The sequence below is a fragment of the Dipteris shenzhenensis genome, chromosome 22 (assembly GCF_047967505.1).
Source record: "Dipteris shenzhenensis isolate YYH24624 ecotype China chromosome 22, Dip_SZ_1.0, whole genome shotgun sequence".
Taxonomy (NCBI): Eukaryota; Viridiplantae; Streptophyta; class Polypodiopsida; order Gleicheniales; family Dipteridaceae; genus Dipteris; species Dipteris shenzhenensis.
The window spans coordinates 42,967,152-42,986,785 of record NC_141617.1 but is presented as its reverse complement, the minus strand read 5'-3'; positions in this window follow the sequence as shown (position 1 = coordinate 42,986,785).

The window sequence follows — 19,634 nt, the reverse complement described above, 5'->3', positions numbered from 1 at the left end:
TCCCACTGGTGATCGCAGGACGTATGGATGACTCCTCTATCTCCTTCTTCGCGGTTTTTGGGGATGGACGACTCAGAAGAGAGGATGCGCTCATCGACCCCCTACTCCCATGGCAGAGGGTTCGGGTCGTAGGCCTTTTGGGGAAGGTCTGGCGTACCGATCCTAGCATCGAGCAGGACCAGATGCAGCTTTGGCGTCTCTGCTGGCTCTGGGAGGGGCGGGCCTTGTCAGAGCTTGATTGGGACCCAGGAGAGTGGTGGTGGCCAGAGATTGTGACAGGACAGGGGCCGACTTCCTTCTTCGCCTACAGCACGACTCTCGGCAGGCGAGTTCTTGGGAGGATGCAGAGCCGCCCCCCCACCCAGCGGCCCAGCTGGTATGCACAGGGTATTTCCAGGTTCTTTTTGCAGGCATTCTGGAAGGCCTTGTGGGAGAGCTGGCGGCCGCGGAAGATCTCATACTTCTTGTGGCTTCTTGCCCACAAAGGTCTTCCAGTGGGGAGCTGGTTGCGGCAGATAGGCCAGGACGGATGCTGCCAGATTTGCCATGAGGATGAGGAGTCACCAAAACACTGCCTGTGGAGCTGCACTCGCGCCCAGGAAGTGTGGAGGTGGACTTTCGGGATTTTTACTCGCGCAGCACCAGAGCTAGGATTGATCACTTGGGGCGCGTTCTGTTGGTGCAGCACCGCACCTGGTCTTCATCACTTATTCGAGGCATGCCAGCAGGACCCCACTTTTCTTATCACACAGGGGACGTGGGGGCCGCTCGAGGGTATCCCGCAGCACCTAGCAGAGGCTGATACAGGAGTTCGGGAGAGACAGCTAGTCTGGGAGATTATTAGCAGCATTGCAGGGTGGCACATCTGGACCTCGCGCTACACGCAGATCCTCGGTGGCACCTCCTTATCGACTGCCCAGATCATGACGGAGATTTGGAGCGAGATTATTCATACCCTCAGAGGCCAGTGGGACCAGATTCAGGGAGATTCCCGGGCCGGTCAGGAGAAGCGGAGACGCTTCCTCCGGGCTTGGGACACACAGGGCCTCTTCTTCGAGTAGACTTCGCAGGGCCTTCGGTGGCACTACTCACCATCCCGATGGCTGTTCATTCACACTCGTCTTATCCCTCCATGAGAGTATGATTTATTCTGTTACCTTTTAGGGCTGTGTCCGATTTGTGAACGCAGCCCGTCAGCTACAAGCTGACCTTTTGTATCTTGTTCTCGAAGTAATATAATTAGCACTGTTTTTTCCGCAAAAAAAAATCAATCTTGGGAATGCCTAAATAAGAAAAGGAAACAGCCTACTGAAGAAAAGGAGAAGCAGAAGAGCGAACAGAAGGGTAAGAAGTCAAAACCAAGTGCCGGACTTATGCCTTCTGTTATTGATGAGGGGCAGAATGATGATACAGAGCTTGGGGCAAAGTACTTGACCAAACTTGTTTAATCTTCTTTGACCCCGGAGCTCGATCTCACTAGAACTAGCAAGTAAGGTGGGAATCTGTCCTGAGGAGATGGGGCCACTTTGTGAAGCTGATATGGCCAACCCCGAGTTCAGCTCTCCTGTCACTCCGATCATTGGAAAGTTGAGATTATGCCCTGGGCTGCTAAAAAATCCAAAAATTAATGGGGCATATACTCACCCCCCCGGTTCATTGTGGAGAGTCAAGAGTTTGTTCGCCATGGCAAGAAAGCACTTGAAGCAAGAGAATACATCTGACTTGGTCGTCATGCCATAAACCCAAGTGAATATGGTGAAATCATTCACAAAAGTGGAGACGTATAAGTCACCCCCAAGTAATGTTGTCCGCATTTAGATGTAGAGACCTTAGATCATGCAATGATTTAAGGGTCGAAATTTTTTGTCTTCTTTTTGTTTATCCCAATCGTTCTAGAATTGGGCCAAATCATCTTGAGCTTGGGAAGTACTCAAAACTTGATAGGTTTTCTTTGATTATTGCAAATTGACCAGGTTTGAGCATAAACCCAATGGAGGCAGCTCAGAGCTCCGATAGAGATAGCTCAGAATTTTAGCACAACTCAGGTTTATGAATGCACATAGATCATTCTTTCCACATTTTAGTATCTTTTGTTAGTGAAGCGTATTAGTCTCCTCATGGGTCGACACTCTTTAAAGGTTTAAAAGTGATAAATGCTCTACAAAATATGACTAAGGATACTAAGTTGTGTGCTATTTGTGGAGAGGGAGCCCTCAAGCATGGTTAAAGATTCTGAGAGCTCCATCTCCTCTTCTTTGGAATTGAGTATACCAAGCGTGAGAATGCAAAGATGAAGGAAAAAGAAGAAATAAAAGCAGTACAAAACTCAAACCAAAGTGTCCCATGTAATCCGTGGTCGCAATTTTCTATATATAGCAAGAGGTAAAATCTATATAACTCTTGCTAACTAGTGAGAAGGCCTTGATTTGTTTATTTAGTGTTTTTTAGAGGGTGATCAATAGGTTATAATCTCTAGTGGTTCTATGAACATCTTCTATTGAGGCCTTGCAATCCAAATAGTCACAACATCCTTAGAATTGAGCAAGTTTAGAGAACCACCTTCATGCCACTTAGCTACAAGCTGAAAAGAAGTTAGTAGGAAGTCAGCTTGGAGTATGTAAAGGTCAATTTATCCTTTGGCTTTAGATTCATGAGCAATTCAAAGACCAGAAGTGAGCAAAAGAGAGGAGTGCTCATGACACAAGATAGCTAATTGTACACTACATTGGAATGGAAGAAACTAGTAACATATACATGTTCTCTTGATAGGATTAGGTTTAGGGTTTGTCTGTGAGCCCTGCGTAGCTCTAACTTGTATTATGACTTTAAAAATAGTATTTATACAAGACCTCCATGGACCCAAGTGTTATTCATACCCATATAAGTCCATAAGGACTCTTTTACATATTACCACTTGCATGTGAACATATTTGATATTGAGGCTGCTCCTCAATTTAAGATTAGCACCGTGAAGTCTATAATCCTCCTAATGATGAAGCTGAAGAAGGGCTAAGGGCTACTATCCTATCGCTCCCCCTCAATGGGAATTGGGAATTTCCTTCCTCTAAGTCAAACCAAGAGTTTCTCCATTTCCCTTCCTGTTAGTCAATAAGAAATAATTTTCCCAAGTGGTTTGGTAAAGATGTCTACAACATTGTCTTTGTTGAACAATTGCACCTAATCAAGTTCAAATGCCAAAACAACAGCCCCTCTTAAATTGAATTGCGTAATTTACAAAATAAATATTTAGATTTATAAAACTAAAAAAGGTGCATCATAGAGAAGGAAATTCTAAAAATGTGCAAAGAGTGCAAGGAAAAAACTTGTCTACATAACCACCCCACAACCATTGACTCTATAATGCTTAACTTACAACTTGACATAAGAAATGAGTAGAAATCAAAGAGCAATCCTTCCATGACATCACACAGGTGAAGGAGATAGTGACTAGAGAAGTTACCTTAAGGGTTTCAATTTAGCACACAAGATTAATCCCATTTTTCATATGCAGGATTACCAAGCGTATAACTCATAGAAGACAAAAGCTTGTGAATTGACTATGTGCATTTAATAAGTATTTCTACAAGCGTTTCTACATGGAATAAGCCATTATTGTTAAAAAATCCAAAAACTTGGTTGAATTTATGTGTAGATGTTGGTGTGTGTATCTATAGTCCACGTTCTTAGTAAGGTGATGAACATAAACGTTAGTGGCCTACATCTTTAATTGACAAATTCAAATTGGGCTATGGCCCATGTAGCATATCAAACAAATGGCATACACATGATATAGATAATATTATCATGTTTTTTAAACCATTTAGTAATGTTATATGCATCAAAATAATGATTTAAAGAAGTTATGGCTCACACACACACACACACACACACACACACACACACACACACACACACACACACACACACCCCACTCACTCCCACTCTCACTCTCAGTCACATTGTCACTCACTCTCACACTCTCACACACACTCTCACACTCTCACACACACTCTCACACAGTCTCACACACACTCTCACTCTCAGTCTCGCACTCACACTCACACTCTCACTCACACTCTCACACTCAGACTCACATTAACACTCACACTCACGCTCACACTCACACTCACACTCACACTCACTGTCACACACACTCACACACACTCTCACACACTCTCACTCACTCACTCTTTCTCTCTCTCTCTCTCTCTCTCCCTCACACACACACACACACACACACACACACACACACACACACACACACTATTATGGATAAAATTGTCCAAGGAAAAAGGCATTAATAGGTGTGTGTGTTTGTATATGTGGCAATAGTATAATAAAATATGGTGTGCATAGGGCCCAGGGTTGAGGTGGCAGGGCATGACCATGTGCCACCCTTCCACGTAAGAGGACCCATAAGGTGTGTTGTACATAATCCATGATAGTAATATTATAAAATGTAAGGTGGCATGGCTCCTCCATGTGCCACCCCTCCACCTAGGCTGCATTTAGTGAGATATGGCTCAAAGTCCATGGGAGAAGTAATATAAAATAGGTGGAGATGGATATTATATTGAGTTATTCCCTCCATATGGGATAGGCCCATGTGGGGGAGGTATAGAAGGTCCAAGAGAGCAAGTTAAATAATGGTAAAGTAGGATGAGGTGGCAAGATTCCTTGTGCCAACCCTCCACTTGTCCTCCTAGAGGTTTGAACTATTATAAAATTGGGAAGAGACCAAGGGAGTATCATAGAATTGAGATATGGGGCTTGATTTATGTGGAATTTTGAGGCAAAGGGTTGTCACACACAATTGAGAGTGCGTGACCGCCTAGCCCACATGGGAGACTTTTCCACACACTCCATGCATGTGGGAAGATACATTAATTGGGAGAGAACCTCTCTTTTGGCTATAAAAGGAGGAGGCTATTCCTTGATGAGACACGCTCATTCTTGTAAAGCCACCCAGCTAGTACTTTGATATTTCCCTCTCATTCTTTCTTTCAAATAAAGTATAGTCCTCTTCCCTTGATGTCTCCATCTTTACATTCCTCTTCCTATCATGTACATGCTTATCTTCCCCCTCTCCCTTTCCCCTTGTGTCATAGTCTCTCTCTTCATTCCCTCTCCTTCTAATTCCTTTTTTTCCCCTCCCATGATAACGGTTCGCCCTCATGATCTCCTTTCCCCTATGGCCCTCGAGCGTCGCCATGCTTAGCCTCTAGCCTTTGGTCTTGAATTCTTTTCCGGCTAATAGAAATGGTGTGGCTACTGGGATCGAAATCTCCACGGCTAGTAGCGAATCTTCTACTTCGGTCGCATCTGCAAAACTGTACCATTTGTGCCCTTCTAAGCTACTGCATGCGCATTCGATTCGCGTGTCTACTGCGTTCACCTGCGCGATAGTTTTCTGGGCTACTACGTCTTCTGGTCACGGGCAGTTTTCTCGCTCCGCGCGTCTACTGTGTTCACCCGCGCAACAGTTTTTGGGCTGCTACGTTTGCTGGTTGCGGACAGTTTTCTGAGTTTATGTAACACTGTAACAGCAGATCCCGCACCCCTCCTCTTCTTTTCTTCTCCTTCTCTTTCTCTTCTCCTTCTCCTCTCCTCTCCTCTCTTTTTATTAAAGAGTAGGATTTGAAGCCAAGACCTCCCCCTTCACAAAAGGGAGACTTATCATTGGGCCAACAAGTTGGAAGTGGTGAAAATGTAATGATTTTTGTTTATATATTGAAATCTCAAGAACTGTAACTCTCTAACCGTGGGGAGTTTTCTCTTGCTGTAAAAAGAAAAAGTACTTCATTTCATATGCCGATTCAAAACTTCTCCAAGCCCACTTCACGGACGTACGCCACACGAGGAGGGTGGATATTTATGTCACTTCTCGACACGTTTAAGGATTTGGTGCCTGGTCCTCCGCACCTTACGGCTACCAATGCACGAGATCTCTTCCTTGATCTTCATGTCGACCTTCAACGGCTAATTATCCAGTGCATTGTTCAAGGAGATGACGGGTGGAATGATACACCATGGATGATTCATGGTGAAGAACTACTGATACGCCGGGAGAACTTTGATTTTACTTCTACTCATTGTGCAGTGATCGAACTACTTGCTGCTTCAGAGGTAATTAAAACGGTGTCCTTCATCGAAGGGTGGGATGCTCCCCAAGCTTGGGGGGAGATTTGGCGCATCTACTTGTTAATTCCTGTGGATAAGCTCATCCTGAATGGTTTATTCTCAATCTCACTACAAAGGTTTCTAGGCCTCGGCTATGGTTGGTAATGTTTCGACCAAGGAATCCATTTGTACCTAATCAACCTTTTGTGCCCCATTTCGAGCTTCAAGTTGTAATTCTTTTTGGTCTAAAGATAAACTATCAACAAAGGATTGCAAGTTTATTTGGTGCTGAACGTTTGGCTCAAGTGTTGAATTCTCCTCACCCTCTTCTCCTACGTATCTTGGACTACCGAGAAACTTGGGATGTCCAAATTTTAGTCTTGGTGTGATGACATCTTGGATCCTTCAATTTGATGGAGCTTACAAACCTTCGACCAAGGCTGTTGGCATGGGTGTGAAGCTCACTTCACCGGGTGGTGAGGAGTATTGTTACAGCAAGTCTGCACCTGCAAGCACTTGCAATCAAGCTGAGTACTCGGCGCTCATTTTTGGGCTACAAAAGACACAAGAACATCATGCCAAGCAACTTGAAGTGCAAGGAGATTCTCAACTAGTATGTGAATAAGTTAGTGGAAGGTGGAAGGTGCGGAGCAAAGGCTTGGTTCCATGACATCAGCAAGCATTGGAACTTTGCAACCAATTTGAAGAGGTAAAAATTCAGCATATCCCTCGAGCTCGAAATCTAGTTGCTGATTTTTTGGCACGTGAAGCTTGTACTTCAATCACGGATGACGCGAGTGGAAGCACCACCCCAACAAAGCCGCAAGCCACGAAGGAGGGTGATCATTTGTAAGGAATGCAAAGGTTGTGGTCATCATGAAACTCAGTGTTGGGCATACTCGATACGAGTTCACCGACTTTGAAAAATCATCAGGAAGGTCCTCAAGGACATTGCTCAAAAGAAGGATGCCAGACCGCACACCCCTTGAAGAAATAGCATGGCGACTGCAAAGAACTGGAAGAAGCTGAAAGTGATGTGCAAGCTCTCCAACTGTTGACATTTGTCATGGCATTCTTGTTTGCCTTGATGAACAACCTCATGCAGCGCCACGTCTCTAACTCTCGCTTGTAAAGAGGATGTGATATCATGAGGGTTGGTCCTTTTAAGATTGTCTATGTGCTATTCTATGCTGAAGATTCTTCCCATGTAGTATTTCACAATACACTAGTCACACCCTACCCTGCCTATTGTGTTTCTCTCAACTTTCTTACTGAAGACAGATGGCTGTTGGTTCTTCCCACATTTCTAGAGGGTTTGGCTCAAGTGTGGTATGAGAAGCAGGCCGAAGACGTTCGCCAAAGCTGGCCAAGGTTGACAGCAGCAATGATTGAGTATTTCAGCAAAGAAGAGGAGCCGGAGAATGTGTACCTGCAGGTGGCAAACTTGAAGCAGTCAGAAGGTGAGACGGTGCGTCGATATGTGGATCGAGCGGCCGTGCTCCTGGACCATTTAATTGCCACACAGGAGGACAATGCCGGATTTCGAGCTGGAATGACTCAACATGTGCTGGGCTACCTTGTAGCAGGAGCAAGTCATGAATTCCGCCTCAAGCTTAAATGGGAGAATCCAGAAACTATGGTGCTAGCACATGAGATTGCTCAAAAGTTTGATAAAGTTCAGTCTGACCCCGCTTCACTGACCCCGCTTCAAAGAAGATGATTGTCCCTCTGCAACCCCCTCAATTCCCGCAACAATAACCTGGGGGGTCTAACTCAGGGGCATACCCCCACCCCTCATCAGGGATGTATCCACCGCCTCCACCTCAAATGTATGGTCCTCCCTTAGATGCTTACCTTCAACAAGGTGTATACTCTCACCCTCCACCTCGAAGATTTCCCCAGCCTCGCCCACGAGCCCCCCTCCTTTCTACTCCCTTGGCCCCTCCACCTAAAGAGACCCCCCTGCAATAGAACCTGGAGTCAATGACCTAGCCAAGGCCCTGAATGGTCTTTGGCTTGAGATGGTGGGCATCCGAAATCAAGCCAACTGCCCTCCCAGAGACCCCGTGCTAACGTTGTATGCTACGAGTGCCACCAGAAGGGTCATTATCGCACGGAATGCCTCAATATTACAAGGGTGAATCTTCTAAGTGAGTCTGGCACTGAGGATTCTAATGTAGAGATCCTTGACCTCGGGAAAAGAAGTCGTACCACCTTTGACCCCTCTCCAAACTGTGGACCGGGCCACCCTAGGAAGAAGGTGTCCTTCTCAGAGCCCTCAGATGCTGAGATGGCAGACCCACCAATAGAGAAGACTTAAATATCCTGTAGGAGTAAGTGGTCGCCCTCGGATTCTCCCATCGGCTCAGGGCAAGAAGACTACTCGGTTGTTTAGGACCTTGCTCATCGTTGTTTAAGCATCACGCTCCCTCAACTAATAGCATTAAGCCCTAAGGTGAGATGTGAGCTATAGCAAGGGCTCTCAACAAGGAGGAACAAGAAAAAGGGAAAGGTAAGAGAGGTATCTTCTATCCCTGAAGAAATTGATCGGCACCCACACACAGTCGATGTCATCATAGATAATTGCCGTGTCAAAAATGTGTGTGTTGATGGGGGAGCTGCATGTAATATCATGGTGCCTCGGATCATGAAGAAATTGAATTTGAAATGTACAAGGCGTTCCTCCACTCGAATTAAGGTAGCAGATGGTCGACGACTTGCCACCCTGGGAGTCATTGAGGATTTGCCCATCACTGTCAATGGGTTGACCACCACCATCAATTTCTATGTAGTGGACATCGAGGATACAGGGAGGAGTTACCCAGCCATACTCGGGAAACCATGGTTGAGAAAGAGTGATGTAGTCAGCTATTGGAAGATAGGACACATGTCTGCACTTCTAAGGAGAAGATCTCGGTGCAACCCGGTGCCATGGAACCGGAAGAAGAAGAGGAGCAAGACAGCAAGAGGAATTCTTAGAGGAGGAAGTTTACATGATGGAGGTGTCTCCGACCTCGCCACCTGCAGAAAAGGTAACAGCTAGTCCTCAACAGCTTGAATCTATGCTTTCCCCAGACCTCACTCCAAGTGAGAAAGACGAGTTTCTAGAAATGTTCAAAGATTTCCCTAACCTCTTTGCAACTAGCTACCACCACCTTCACCATGTGACTACCATAGAGCACAAGATAGAGCTGAAGCACTGATGCGAAGCTTGTGGCTTAGAAGTATCAGAGATTAGGGCCCCTGCAGACCGATGCTTTGCGCTCGGAGTTGCAGAAGCTGGGTTTATTGTTCCGGTTCACAATACTGAATGGGTTTCACCAGTGGTAGTCACCCCAAAGAAAAACAACAACTGGCGGGTCTGCATCAACTATAAGAAACTCAATGCAACCACCAAGAGGGATCATCATCCTCTGCCCTTTCAAGACCTCATTCTTGAGAAGGTAAGTTCTTGAGATGTATACTTTCTGTGATGGTTACTCTGGGTTTTATCAAATCAGAATTGCCGAAGAAGATGTGCTTAAAACCACATTTGCCACACCCTGGGGGACATTTGCATTCAAAGTAATGCCATTTGGCCTCACCAATGCTCCTGCTACCTTTCAAAGATTTATGCAGATGGTGTTTGCTCCTTATTTGGGGGATTTCTTGGAGGTGGTTTTAGATGATTTTTGTATATTCTCGTCACGTAAGGAGCATGTCATGAAGGTTAGATTGGCCTTCCAAAGGGTCAATGATGCAAACGGCAGTCTCAACCCTGAGAAATGCACCATTGGAGCCACTCAAGGGAGGTTATTGGGACATATTGTCTCATCCGAGGGCGTCAAGCCTGACCCTGAGAAGGTAGAAACCATCCTCAAGCTCTCCCCACCTACAACCAAACGTCAGGTATGCTCATTTGTCAATCTAGCAGGATACTATCACCGCTTCATTGATCAATATGCTGTTTTGACACGACCCATGACTATGCTATTAAAAGATGGGGTTGATTTCTCTTGGGATGAGGATTGTGATCATGGGTTTGCACAAATCAAGAATGCTCTGGCTTCAGAACCCATTCTATGCAATCCAGATTGGTCAAAGACTTTCTATATCAATCTTGGGTTTGGTGAGCACACTCTGGCAGGTATTCTTCTCCAGCAAGGGGAGGATCGGTTCATGTATCCCGTTCGATTTGCTTCTCGATAATTGCTCGACACTGAGCGATGCTATTCAGAGGCTGACAAGCATGCTTTGTCTTTGGTGTTTTGCATTGAGAAATTTAAGCATTATGTGGCTGGAAAGTCCTTCATTATACTCACTAGCATTGGTCTTGCAAAGCAGGTTCTTCAATCACCAAATCCCATGGGCCGGTTGGCCAAATGGCTGGCAGTTCTACAAGAATATGATTTTTCTTTCAAAATTGTAAAAGGGGGTTGTTCCAACTTGAAGAATGCTTTGATTGATTTAGAGGAGTGCCTTGATGTAACCCTTGTAGCGGCCATAGAAGCTGGGGATCCATGGTATGGTGGTATCTACAGGTTTCTGACTACTTTCTCCTTTCCTCCAAAAAGTACTAGCTATGAGAGAAAGAAGATCCGCAGAGATAGTAGGCGCTACACCCTCCTTGATGGGGTGTTGTACCGTCAAGGCATGGATGGGGTACTAAGATGGGCCATTGATGCATATGAAGTGCCTAAGGTATTGAAGCATTATCATGATGGATTTTGTGGAGGCCACTATGCCAGTAACTATACAGCTAAGAAGATTTTACATGCTGGATACTATTGGCCGACCTTGTTCAAAGATGTCACTTTGCATTGCAAAACCTGTGAACCATGCCAATTCTTTGGTAGGAAGGATTTGTGTCCTGGGCAACATCACCCAGTGATGTCCATCCATCCATTTCAGAAGTGGGGAATAGATTTTGTCGGGCCCTTGCCCATGACTGCCCGCAAAAAGAAGTATCTTTTGGTAGCTACTCAGTATGTCACTAAGTGGGTTGAAGCTATCACCCTCCCTGCTGCAAATGGTGAGGCAGTTTCAAATTTCATATTTGAACATATCTGCACAAGGTTTGGGACACCCATGGAGATTGTCTCTGACCATGGGAGTCCATTCTTAAATGAAGCAGTGGAGTTACTCATGCATCGCATGGGTATTGATCATCACACTTCTAGTATCTATTATCCGGCATCCATGGGTCAAACTGAGCGGACCAATGGCCTCCTTTGTAAAACCATGGGAAAAATGGCTGCAGGGAACAGGAGCCAGTGGGATCAAAAGGTCACTGAAGTCGTGTGGGCTTACAACATCACTCATAAAACATCTACAGGTTACACTCCTTTTGAGTTGGTGTATGGTACTGAGGCCGTTTTACCACTAGAGATAGAGATTCCAGCTTTGAGATTGGCACAAGAACAGAGGATGACAAAAGATGAACATGTAGAGGCTAGATTGGTACAACTTGAGAAGTTAGATGAAACTCGACGCCTTGCACTACACCAAACAGAGGTCCAAAAGAATCGACAAAAGGCCCGCTTGGATGCTAAGATTCACAAGGGATGGGAAAGACACTTTACTGAGGGGGATATTGTGCCATGCTTTGATAACAGATTGGACCACCAAATGGATAAGAAGTTTCTGCCACTGTGGATTGGTCCATACAAAGTCATCAAGGAACGTAGCAATGGGTCTGTACAAGTATAGGAGTTGCATGAACCATATGGCAAGAAGGTGATCAACAAGCATTACCTCAAGCCTTTCTTTGTACGTGATGGACCCAGGCATGGAAATGCTATGTATTCCCTGCCTGGGGGGGGGGACTGTTATGGATAAAATTGTCTAAGGAAAAAGGCATTAATAGGTGTGTGTGCTTGTATATGTGGCGATAGTATAATAAAATATGGTGTGCATAGGGCCTAGGGTTGAGGTGGCAGGGCATGACCATGTGACACCCTTCCACGTAAGAGGACTCATAAGGTGTGTTGTACATAATCCATGATAGTAATATTATAAAATGTAAGGTGGCATGGCTCCTCCATGTGCCACCCCTCCACCTAGGCTGCATTTAGTGAAATATGGCTCAAAGTCCATGGGAGAAGTAATATAAAATAGGTGGAGATGGATATTATATTGAGTTATTCCCTCCATATGGGATAGGCCCATGTGGGGGAGGTATAGAAGGTCCAAGAGAGCAAGTTAAATAATGGGGAAAGTAGGATGAGGTGGCAAGATTCCTTGTGCCAACCCTCCACTTGTCCTCCTAGAGGTTTGAACATATTATAAAATTGGGAAGAGACCAAGGGAGTATCATAGAATTGAGATATGGGGCTTGATTTATGTGGAAAATTGAGGCAAAGGGTTGTCGCACACAATTGAGAGTGCGTAACTGCCTAGCCCACATGGGAGACTTTTCCACACACACCATGCATGTGGGAGGATACGTTAATTGGGAGAGACCCCCTCTTTTGGCTATAAAAGGAGGGGGCTATTCCTTGATGAGACACGCTCATTCTTGTAAAGCCACCTAGCTAGTACTTTGATATTTCCCTCTCATCCTTTCTTTCAAATAAAGTATAGTCCTCTTCCCTTGATGTCTCCATCTTTACATTCCTCTTCCTATCATGTACATGCTTCTCTTCCCCCTCTCCCTTTCCCCTTGTGTCATAGTCTCTCTCTTCATTCCCTCCCCTTCTAATTCCTTTTTTTCCCCTCCCATGATAACGGTTCGCCCTCACGATCTCCTTTCCCCTATGGCCCTCGAGCATCGCCATGCTTAGCCTCTAGCCTCTTGTCTTGAATTCTTTTTTGGCTAATAACACACACACACACACACACATTTTCTATACCTTACAACAAACACACGCACGTACACACACACATACACATACCCACACACACAAAATCCCTTTCTTTGTTAGAATATGTACCCTTGTATTATTGGTCCCCACACCCCTTCCCTCACCCCCCACTTATGACTTCCACAAAATAATCCCCCCCACGTGAAAGCTCCTTATTAATACAAATAACATTTAAAATTTTCTTAAACCATTCATAACTATGTTTATAATTATAAACAAGTTTTAATTATGTTTCTTAGATTGTTTATAATTATGTGAATTTAATTAACGCTACCCCTCCCTTTTCATTTAGAATTTTTTATTTCTTTAAATTTAATTATCTTTTCCCCCCATCCATACCCCTCCCCTTTCTATTTATCTATTCCAACTTACACTCCTCCCCCCCCACCCCCACCCCCAATACATTGCATAGCGACTCCACCTTCAACCTTCACGTCCTCATCCAACACTTGTTTTTGGTTCCCGACTCCTTTTCTTACTTTTGCTAGTTCTACTTTCGCCATCCTGACTCCTTTTCTTACTCCCATAGCTTGATGGAGCTTGCTTTATTTTATTGTTTAATGTTTAAAGTTTAACATTTCTCTCTTCCTTTATTACTTTCCCATATTTATATATATATATATATATATGTTTTTTCTTTTTCCCTTACTTTTTCCTCGATGGTAAAATTCTTTAATTATTTTATCTTTAATTTCCTTTATGGCCCTTTGGTCCAATTCTTTTTTTCCTTTATTTTTGCACAAGATTTCTTTAAAACACACAACCACTTAAGTTGTTTTTTACTTATGATTTTCAATTTGTTTTAAAATACTAAACTCTAATTTCTCTCTAACCATAATTCTTTTACTAAAATATTAACTAGAATTTTCAAGCTTTAAAGTACCCTATATTTTTCTAGTTTATAATTTGCTTTATCTTACATGCATAGTTTAATAGAGAAATTTGTTTCGTTAAATTGATGGCTAAATCACCTTCTCCCTTTGTCATTAACAAGCTTTGGCTTGATTTTTTCCTTGTTTAAACCAATCTTTTCATTTCCCCTGGTTAGATGTTCTCCCCTAGTTTTTCTTGTTAATTAGTTGCTTTAATCAATTAATTACCACTAACACATATAGAAATTCTTAAGCAAGTTGGTTTTTTTCCCTTAACAAAAATCTTTTCCTAAATTGCCCTTGTTGTGCAAGGATCGGTGAAGATTAACCCCCATTTTTCATTAATTTTTAATTACTTTTTTCTAGAAAAGGGTGTGGACTACTCCCTTTAACAAGGTTTAAATTTTTCTCATAAAATGGTGCAAGAACTCTTAGTCTATTTTAAATGACGTTTCTTCTAAATGTGTGCAGACTAACCCTCTTTTTGTAATCACACATCATATGTGGATTTTTTGCTCTAATTTAGAAATTCCCAATCAAGCAATTTATATACATTGTATTTCTCTAACCTTTTTTCAATCTTGAACAAAATTCTTTTTTATTAGTCTTAAATCAATGTAGTTGATTCATCTTTCTTATAGGATGTGAAAGGTTAGGTGAGGTTCTCTGGTAAAGCAATAACAAGCCAGGGAATACAAGCATTACCTGTCTACCCAAGCTCAACTTTATTGTTCTAACAAATGGTTGGCTTGAATGGTGGCAGGTTAGTAGACCCTTCCCTCGTAGCCAACTACCTGATGGATTCAACACTTTTGTACTAATTCTTTGCTTAAAGATGGCAGACTCAATATAAAGAAAATTCTTTTACCATTCCTACTAATTTCTTTTTTGGAGTGCAATATTGTCAAAGTTTACATCAATTTAGTTTTATTCGTACGTGCACATACCTGATGGGCACAATAATCTTCATTTATGTCAATCCAACCTATTTTCATTCCTATACAAAGTATCCTGCCCATCCGCTATCAACCTCTATTGCATGCTTAATAGTGATGTGATGAAAAGATGGGTGACACGATATGAGGATATTAACTAGAAAAGAATTCGAGGCGTGAGGCTAGACGCTAGGCATGGCAACGCTCGAGGGCCATGCAGGAAAAGGGAATGTGAGAGAAGAAGCGTTAACATAGGTGGAAAAAAAGATTAAGGGGGGTGGGAATGAAGAAAGGGACTATGGCACAAGGGGGAAGGAAGAGGGGGGAAGAGGAGCATGTACATGATGGGAGGTGGAATGTAGAGATGGAGACTCAAGGGAAGAGAGTCATGCTTTATTGGAAAGATGGGGGGGGAAATCAAAATCTTGCCCTCATCCTACTTTCCCATTATTTAACTTGCATTCTTGTACTTTCTACACCCCCCCTCCCACATGGGCCTATCCTACGTGGAGGGAATAATCCAATATAATATCCATCTCTACCTATTTTATATTACTTCTCCCATGGTCCTTGGGCCATATCTCACTAAATGTAGGCATGGGACCGCCTAGGTGGAGGGGTGTTGCATGGAGAACCCATGCCACCTTATGATTTTATATTATTACTACCATGGATTATGTACAACACACCTTATGGGTCCTCTTACATGAAAGGGTGGCACATGGTCATGCCCTGCCACCTCAACCCTGGGCCTTATACACACCATATTTTATTATACTATTGCCACACATACAAGCGCACACACATATTTATGCCTTTTACTTTGGTCAAATTTATCCATAACAGCTCCCCCCCAAGCAGGAAATGCACAACATTTCCATGCCTGAGACCGTCACGCACAAAGAAGGGCTTGAGATAACTCTTGTTGATCACCTTCTTGCCATATGGCTCATGCAGCTCCTGAACTTGTACAGACCCATTGCTACATTCCTTGATGACTTTGTATGGACCAGTCCACAGTGGTAGGAACTTCTTATCCATTTGGTGGTCCAATCTATTATCAAAGCATAGCACAACATCCTCCTCAGCAAAGTGTCATTTCCATCCCTTGCGAATTTTAGCATCCAAGCAGGCCTTTTGTCGATTCTTTTGGATCTCTGTTTGATGTAGTGCAAGGCATCGGGTTTCATCTAACTTCTCAAGTTGTACCAACTTGGCCTCTACATGTTCATCTTCTGTCATCCTCCGTTCTCATGCCAATCTCAAGGTCAGAATGTCTATCTCTAGTGGTAAAGCTGCCTTAGTACCATACACCAACTCAAAAGGAGTGTGACCTGTAGATGTTTTATGAGTGATGTTGTAAGCCCACATAGCTTCAGTGACCTTTTGATCCCACTGGCTCCTGTTCCCTGTGGCCATTTTTCCCATGGATTTACAAAGGAGGCCATTGGTCTGCTCCGTTTGTCCCATGAACGTTGGATGATAGATGCTAGAAGGCCCAACAGAATCTATTCTCCACTTCTGAAACGGATGGATGGACATCACTGGGTGATGTTGCCCAGGACGCAAATCCTTCCTACCAAAGAATTGGCATGGTTCACAAGTTTTACAATACATAGTGACATCCTTGAACAAGGTCGGCCAATAGTCCCTAGCATGTAAAATCTTCTTAGCTGTATAGTCATCGGTGTAGTGGCCTTCACAAAATCCATCATGATAATGCTTCAATACCTTAGGTACTTCATTTGCATCAATGGCCTGTCTTAGTACCCATCCAGGCCTTGACGGTATAACACCCCATCAAAGAGAATGTAGCGCCTACTATCTCTATGGATTTTCTTTCTCTCATAGCTAGTACTTTCTAGAGGAAAGGAGAAAGCGGTCAGAAACTTGTAGATTCCACCATACCATGGATCCCCAACTTCTATGGCTGCTACAAGGGTTACATCAAGGCACTCCTCTAAATCAATCAAAGCATTCTTCAAGTTGGAACAACCCCCTTTTACAATTTTGAAAGAAAAATCATATTCTTTGTAAAACTGCCAACCATTTGGCCAACTGGCCCATGGGATTTGGTGATTGAAGAACTTGCTTTGCAAGACCATTGCTACAGATTATAATGGAGGACTTTCTAGCAACATAATCCTTAAATTTCTCAATGCCGAACACCAAAGACAAAAGATACATCCACAAAGCACACATAGGCAGGGTAGGGTGTGACTGGTGTATTGTGAAATACTACATGGGAAGAATCTTCAGCATAGAATAGCTCATAGACAATCTTAAAAGGACCAACCCTCATGATATCGCATCCATCTTTACAAGCGAGGGTTAGAGACACGGCGCTGCATGAGTTTGTTCTTCAAGGCAAACAAGAATGCCATGACAAATTTCAATAGTTGGAGAGCTTGCACATCACCTTTAGCTTCTTCCAGTTCTTGTAATCGCCATGCTATTTCTTCAAGGGGTGTGCGGTCTAGCATCCTTCTTTTGACCAATGTCCTTGAGGACCTTTTTGGTGATCTTCTGAAGTTGGTAAACTCGTATCAAATATGCCCAACACTTAGTTTCATGATGACCACAACCTTTGCATTCCTTACAAATGATCACCCTCATTCATGGCTTGCGGCTTTGTTGGGGTGGTGCTTCCACTCGCTTCATGCGTGATTGAAGTACAAGCTTCACGTGCCAAGAAATCAGCAACTATATTTTGAGCTCAAGGGATATGCTGAATTTTTACCTCTTCAAATTGTTGGCAAAGTTTCAATGCTTGTTGATGTCATGGAACCAAGCCTTCACTCCGCACCTTCCACCTTCCACTAACTTGTTCACACATGAATTGTGAATCTCCTTGCACCTCAAGTTGCTTGATGTGATGTTCTTGCACCTTTTGTAGCCCAAAAATGAGTGCCGAGTACTCAGCTTGGTTGCAAGTACTTGCTAGTGCAGACTTGCTATAACAATACACCTCACCGCCTTGTGAAGTGAGCTTCACACCCACACCAGCAGCCTTGGTCGGTTTGTATGCACCGTCAAATTGGCGGAGCCAAGATGTCATCACACCAAGACTAAAATCCTGACATCCCAAGTTTCTTAGTAGTCCAAGATAGGTAGAAGGAGAGGGTGGGGAGAATTTAATACTTGAGCAAGACGTTCGGCACCAAATAAACTTGCAACTCTTTGTTGATAGTTTATCTTTAGACAAAAAAGAATTACAACTTGAAGCTCAAAATGAGGCACAAAAGGTTGATTAGGTACAAAGGGATTCCTTGGTCGAAACATTACCAACCAAAGCCGAGCCCTAGAAACCTTTGTAATGAGATTAAGAAGAAATAATTCAAGATGAGCTTATCCACAGGAATTAATAAGCAGTTGTGCCAAATCTCTTCCCGAGCTTGGGGAGCATCCCACCCTTCGAAGAATGTCACCCTTTTAATTACCTCTGATGCAGCAAGTAGCTCGATCACCGCACAATGAGTAGAATTGAAATCAAAGTCCTCCCAATGTATCACTAATTCTTCACCATGAATCATCCATGGTGTATCATCCCACCCGTCGTCTCCTTGAACAATGCATTGTATAATTAGTTGTTGAAGATTGACATGAAGATCAAGAAAGAGATCTTGCCAATTGGTAGCTGTAATGAGCGGAGGACCAAGCACGAAATCCTTAAACTCATCGAGAAGTGACATAAATATCCACCCTGCTCGTGTGGCATGCATCCAAGGAGTGAAATTCAAAAAGTTCAGAATCTAAGATCTAGTATCAGATATGAAAAGAGCACATGGAATGAAGTACTTTTGCTTTTTACAACAAGAGGAAACTCCCTACGGTTAGAGAGTTACAGTTCATGAGATTTCACCATATAAGCAATATCTTTCCACTTTCATCACTTCCTATTTGCTGGCCCATTGGTAAGTCTTCCTTTTGTGAATGGGGAGGTCTTGGGTTCAATTCCCATTCCTTAATAAAAAGAGAGGAGAGGACAGGAGAAGAGAAAGAGAAGGAGAATATGAAGAGGAAGAGGATAGGGGCACGAGATCTTTTGCAGGAGCCTAAAAAGTCTGTCCACGATGCGCAGGTGCACCAAAAGATGCAGGAACCTAGGAAAATAGTCGCGATATTTCCGTGATGTGCAAATGCACCAGAAGATGTAGGAACTCAGAAAACAGTCACCATTCGTGATTTGTCCGCGATGCGCAGATGTGCTAGCTGCAACCAGGGGGTGTGCGGGTGTTGCAGATGCGCATGAGCAGTTTTGCAGGCGCGGTTGACTAGAAGATGCGTGGTGCTATGCAGGAACCTAGAAGATGCGCAGGAATCATAGGCTAAAGGCGTAGAAACTGAGAAGTTCTACAACCATAGAGACGAAGAACTACGAGCAGAAGATACGCAGATTGGAGGCATAGAAGCAAAGAACCGCACATGGAAGGTGCTGCAGAACTACACCCCCAGCCGTAGGAGTAACGAATTTTACACCACTAGCTGTGGATATTTCAATCCCAACAACCACACCAATTCTATTAACTAGAAAAGAATTCGAGACGTGAGGCTAGACGCTACTTTGTCTTTGAATTCAGATTCTTTGTCGAAATTTTGTGTTTCTTCTTTGGATCTTTTGCTCAAATTTTATTTTTAGATTCTTCATCCGGGTTTTCTTCTTTTCTTGCGATGTTTGCAATTAAATTCTCTGTTTTTTCCTCAAAATCCTACATAATGGCGTTTTATGGATCTTCGATTGTTGCTTGGAGATCTGGTGATATATCTTTGTATTCTTCCTCTCAGTAGTTCAAAAAAAGTTAAATGGCAATCGATGATTGATTCTTCTTGAATCCAACTCGTCCATTCCAAGAATAGCAACAATC